Below are 6,217 nucleotides of genomic sequence, written 5' to 3'. Positions count from 1 at the left end.
CAAAAGTGACGAGAAATTTCCTCTGTGGCAATCCATACGGAGGAGGGTTAGAGCTCGGCGACGGCCACCGGATTACCGTCTACTTCTCAAGGCTCTCTCTCTCTCGAGTGAGAGGCACTCGGTTAGTCGATTGGTTGTGTGTATCAGTTTATTATTATTGGTGTGAGTCACGACTACTATTCGATGCACAACAATGTGGGGGAAACAGAGAGTGAGAGAGAGATTTTGAAATAATTGCAAATACTTATCCTATCAATCAGCAGATCTGGAATGCGATCATTCAATTGGATGAACAAATGATCTCAGTGTTGCTTTCACTTTCTATTCATTGCTGCTCTGTAGCGACGCGATTTAATTTTGTTGAATTTGAAACACTCGCAGCGGCGTGAGTTTTGCTGATTAAAACAATTTCTTCTGCACTCAGTTTTTTGAGTGAGGTGAATCGCATTGTAGTTGTAAGTCTAAATCAATTTCCAGTTGTTGATTAATGATATATAGCCTTTTAATTCGCATCAGAGAAAATCTATGGGTCGGTTTTAGGGAATTTAATAATCTCAATTTCCAGCTTCAGTGTTTGAATTTCCTCAAGAAATCTGAGTAATTGTAATCAATTCAATTATTATGTGCAGTGGCAGTGATGCTCATCTGTCCCCTTCACTGCAGAAAAAGGGTGTGGTGTTGTAGCAAGGGAGGGTTGCTCACACTTACAAATCACCTTCAATTGAATTGACTTCGCAATCTCCACTTTGCTTTACGTCAAGGGAAACTGCATGCCCCTTCACTACCCACAATCATTGCTACTATTTCAAAAATATAAAGGTACGTTGCAATGTGTATTTAATACTTGGAAATTAGTAAAGTTACATACACTTAAATCAACAATATTCCTGCTCAATATTAAAGTATGTTTGCCACTTTGTCTTTACTTTTGTTTTTACGTGCTCAGCATCAAATGATTGGGATCATTAGCAAGATATTAGTAATACACATGATAAAGAATGAATATAGTGATTGCATGTGGTGATGGAAATGATTCCTTTCGCACTGGGAACAAATTGTTTAAGACAACTAATTGATTATGAACTTTCAATTTAATTATATTGGAATTCCACTCTGTCTCTATAGATCTCGCTCTGTCAAATCTAAATTTTGCAAACTAAAAAAGTTAGAAATGCTACTCAAGAAGTTAGTTGTAACGTTAAAATCATGTTTTTAAACATAATTACTCTTCAAAGATTAGATGTCATCTACTACTTTCCAATAATTCGCTTCATTATTACGGAGATTAATTAAAATAATACACCCAGTCACCCACCAAGTATTAATTACGTCCACCAAGTTTAACACCAAAATTTAGGATTTGCCTTTGAATTGTTTCCATCGTTGTCTCTGATTTGAAAATCTAGATGGTGGATTCAGCAACATTCGTTTGATGTTTTAGTAGCTAATTGTATAATCTGAGCTACATAAATTTAAAAACACGAAGAGAATTGATTTAATCTAGGTCGTTACTAATTTTTTTTATAGTGATTGATTAGTTTTATGTAGACGAAAAGGCAAAGAGGCAACCATATTTGATGAGAGAGAAAAAAAGGCTCAAGTTTGAAGGTTTATAAAAGTGCAATTCTATCAGATAAACACATGATGTGATGCTGTTTAAGGTTGGTTGGTTGGTGTTAATGGAAATTGTGGTTGTTAGCTGTATCATCGTTACTTTTTCCGAATACCAAACACTATTTTGCGCAGCTTTTGCACCATCGTCTCCGCTCTTAGGTGAATTTTTCGATCTTCCAAACCTCATATGTCAGCCGCTCTTTCTTTGACCGTAAAACGATTGGGTCTCTCAACCTCTCTTTCGCCTTTTCTCTATCATACTAATACACCAACTAACGTTTTCATAATTAACACGGAACAAAGATAAAGCCCTTTTCTCCCCTTTTCCTTTTTCACAAGGTTCCTTTTTCAAAATTTCAGTTCGCAAGCTGCAGAATTTTGTTTGGGCTTGGGTGGGTTTCCCCTTTCGCTCTGTTTGGATATTCTTCGCAGCTCTCTCACGGGGAATTTAGCTTTCAAGATCTGTTTGTTCCATTCTCGCGTGTGATTCAGATAGAACAGGAGCTCAGCAGTGTAAGAAGTTGGAGTTTTAGGCATTGAAATAGTAATCTCCGTTTATTTAAGTTTGGTTTTGCTGCAAGATTTGGATACTGCGGGCTAAAACTTGCTTATGTGGTGGGTTACTGCTATTAAACTTAGAGAGTTACCGATTTGGGTTTTTTGATACAAGGATACTGAGGAGATCAGCTCCCCTTCCTGAGACTTTTCTTCAACTACGCAGATTTCACGTGTAAAGTGAGAAGTAGGCAGCCGCTAATGCATGGGTGGAATATGAATCTCTTTAATTGGGATTGACTGCTTGAGTTGTTCTGCTCGAGATGATCGACCATTTATTAATTTTGTCATTAGGCCACCTAGGTATGTGTCCTTGAAGCTCATTCACTTTTTCCTCTATTTTCTTTTCTATTTTCTTTTCTTTTCCTGTACTTCTACTTCCATTTTACTAGCATATTGAAGATCTATTTGACCATTGGGTTTCTGTAGTGTATAAAAAGACCAATGGGCATGGCAATTAGGCAAGGCCATAGGACTGATTCTGTAGACAAGATTACTGATTGCTTGTTCACTTGTATTAAACCTTAAGTACATCCTAGGATCAGTTTATTTTGGGCCTCAGTTTGACTTCTGAACTGGGATGCTTTCGATGCACCACCAACTCATACTTTGTTGTCTTTTCATATGGATGAATTAGTTGTCCATTTACCTATTGTGATTGTTTCACAGTTTTACTTGTCCTTGAACGTACTAATTCTGTTATTGGTTGATAGTGGAAATTTCGATTTCAAATTCGGAATAACCTTAATCATGAAATTCTTTGCTGCACGTGCATACTTTCCGTTATGTTTAAACGTTTAGGGTTCAACCGTTTGGGCTTTTCCTGGATGAGCCTTTACAAATGGTCATCTGGAATGCAGCTGCAAAATAGCTTACATTTGAAAGTATATTGTGTCACTCGCATGTCTCCAGTTTTGATTTTTTCTATTACCTGTGAACGTGTGCAAACTAAGCTATTATGCCCTCAGACTGATAGAAGATAAGCTGAATTCTACGGTGCATATGTGCTTGCTAGCAAGTTCTGTCCCTAAGTTTCAGGAAGCTACACTTTATCACGGTGCTCTCCAAAGTACTTTTGGCAGTAATTGCAAATTAAAATCTTCCAAACCTAAAGCATGATTAGTAGTTTAGCAGTTTGCTTTTTGAGAATTTTCAAATTCCTTAACTTGTACTCCATCAGTGTATGAAATATCTATATCCACATATGAGCAAGTTGCTACTGTTATTATGTTAATTTACTACCTCCACTTGCTATGTAAACAGGGCTGATTACAACCCAGATCAATATCTATGGGAAAGGAATTTACTCTCGCAGGAAGAAAGTACAAGAGAGAAGATGTGGAGGCAAGTATGGGCATCAGTTACCAAAATCTTCTCTCATTGCACTGAATTGATGATTTTTTGTTTTGCATTTCTCAATCTGATCGTACATAGTATCTGAAAGTTTAGTTAACTTTGCAGCTTAGTAATGAAAGGGGTCATACCTTAAGATGTAGCCATTACTCTCCTTCACAAGTCCCAGATGATTCACCTCTCCCTTGTGTAATATATTGCCACGGAAACAGGTAGCTATCTTCTTTTGGGAAGTTGATTGTGTCAGGTGGTGTTTCTGCATATTTAGGAATTGGTTTCTTTCCTCACTATCAGCTGAGGACCAATATGAATTTAGTTGTGTTTGAGGATAAGATGGTGTGAGAAATCTATTCAATAGTAGGGTATATCAAATCTTCACTTATCAATGGCGTGCTTCTTTTAAGCAATCATAACGGTTTATAACATAACCACTTTACTTATTATGAATGAGTTACAATTAAAATATCAATATAACAACTTCCAACTGCTTTCATCCCTGAAACAGCCAAAAATTCCCAAGGCTAACAGCCAAAAATTCCCAAGGCTTTGCCGCAAATTTGCTATTTGGCCATGTGGTTGAAGTTATCAATGTAGCCATGACTCCGACAATTAAGTGCCATCTTGGCCAATTTCTTACACTGGTAAATCAGCTGCTAATGCCAAATGCCGTGGAAGATGTGTGTGCATGCATGGACACAAACACGTCTCACTTTAAGGGCATAGGGTGTGTTTATTAGTTCTATACTTGGTGAAGTGCCACCATCTTCCACATCATTGCATGTGTCAGAAAATTTTGGCTAGCCTAGCAAACTGGGCAAAATTTCACATTCCCAAATTATGGCTAAATATGACAATTTGAAAGACTTCACTAAAAATTTTAGGCTTCTTCCATGTCACTGCAAGTGCAAATGTCAATTAATTATTCCCTACTATTTAGTTAACCGACCAAACAAAAATTGAAGATTTTCCAAAATTTATGGGGACTGGAGAATGCAGAACGAGAGATTTCATACATGAAGTGGTGAAAACTTATTAGTTTTTTTTGTAATGCAGTGGATGTCGGGCAGATGCAAATGAAGCAGCTGTAGTTTTTCTGCCTTCAAATATCACAGTGTTCACCCTTGATTTCTCAGGTTCTGGCTTGTCTGATGGAGATTATGTTAGTCTTGGTTGGCACGAGGTACCATTCCTTTGTCATCTTTATCCTCTTTACTACGTGTTCCAAGATTAAAGTAAAAGTTCCTACCTTAATTTCAGAAAAATGACCTCAGGTTGTGATATCATATTTGAGGAGCAATGAGAAAGTATCTCGCATTGGGCCTTTGGGGAAGATCAATGGGTTGCAGTAACAAGGTTGGTTATTGATTTTCTCACTGCCTCAGGCTATTGATCATCCATCACACCCCTATCTTTCTCATGTTTGTACTTGTTTTCACCGGGTTTCAAGTTCCCATTTCAAAAAGTGGCACGTCTGGTACACAAAATGATGTTATTCTGATGATCTCAAGTTTTTCTAGATTCATTAGTTTCTTTGTTCTCCAGAATAATGTAGTAACTGTTTAGGATAGACTGATTTTGTGTCTTTACTATAAAATAAGGAGCATACCTCTGTTTTAGCTTGTTTTTTTTTGCTTTTTAAATCTTGCTTTCGACTTCTGGCTCAGCTTGATGTTTTTTTGAACTAGATTTTTTTTAGGAATTTGCTTTGTCAGATAACTCTGTCATGATTTTTGTTTTCTATTCAGATATTCAATTCTTACTCGATTGCTTTTTGAGATGCACTTAATAGATACTACTTCTTACCTGTATAACCTTTCATCAAATGTTCTGTAGCCTTCTTTATGGAGCAGAAGACCCTTCCATAGCTGGAATGGTGCTGGACAGTGCCTTCTCTAATTGTTCAATCTGATGCTGGAACTTGCAGATGTGTACAAAATCCGACTTCCCAAATTTCACAGTATGGACTTTTCTGTCACATTGTTTGCCATTAGTTGCCTCACTGCATGTCTCTGTATGTAGTGTGTCAGGAAGTTTGGTCTTTTGCTTTTACCCCTTTTATTACCTTGACATTCGATTCTTCCAGATCAAACTTCTCTATTGTATGGTATAGTAATATTAGTTTGTGTAGTAACAGACAAATCCTGTAATTCATTGGCATATGAGTTAGCAAAACCATACATCACTATCCAACACTATTTTTACACAACCAGGACAGTAACTGACCCGCCTTTGTTAGAGGCAGTTTTAGCTATGTAAAAGTTCTGAATTTTGCAAATGATGTGTAAGATTGATAATATTGATACTACTTGACTAATAATACCACCTTGTCTCCCCATGCCAAATACAGGTTAAGATGGGTCTTCAGTACATGCGAAGAGTAATACAGAAGAAGGCCAAATTTGATATCACACGGCTTGATTGCATACAGGTCTTTATTTATCTTTTGGAGTAAAGAGAGTGTCAATTTTGGTCCTACCCTTATTCCATACTCTCCAAGAAATCTAGTTTTTATAAAACTATTCTCTTGCAGTATTTACTGTGATATGCGGGAGCTCTGATTGTAGTTTATATTATCCAAACTGGCAGGTTGCCCAAGACATTTATTCCTGCTTTGTTTGGGCATGCAAAAGATGACAAATTTATTCAACCCTCAGCATTCTGATGCTATCTTTAATTTGTATGCGGTGCGGGCACG

General features: G+C 37.1%; 1 long non-coding RNA gene and 1 pseudogene across 1 annotated transcript; both read left to right on the top strand.

The window, feature by feature from the left end:
• On the top strand, positions 1 to 1,557 carry LOC121789702. Its single transcript, XR_006048133.1, has 3 exons — positions 1 to 121; positions 630 to 819; positions 1,539 to 1,557. It is a non-coding gene; the product is annotated as an uncharacterized LOC121789702 (long non-coding RNA).
• Positions 1,558 to 2,374: 817 nt separating this feature from the next.
• Positions 2,375 to 6,199, top strand: LOC121789704 (annotated as a pseudogene).
• Positions 6,200 to 6,217: the final 18 nt, after the last annotated feature.

Source organism: Salvia splendens, unplaced genomic scaffold (genome assembly GCF_004379255.2).
Source record: "Salvia splendens isolate huo1 unplaced genomic scaffold, SspV2 ctg312, whole genome shotgun sequence".
Classification (NCBI taxonomy): domain Eukaryota; kingdom Viridiplantae; phylum Streptophyta; class Magnoliopsida; order Lamiales; family Lamiaceae; genus Salvia; species Salvia splendens.
The sequence above is the reverse complement of the archived record's forward strand: the minus strand, read 5'-3'. Positions and strand labels throughout refer to the sequence as shown.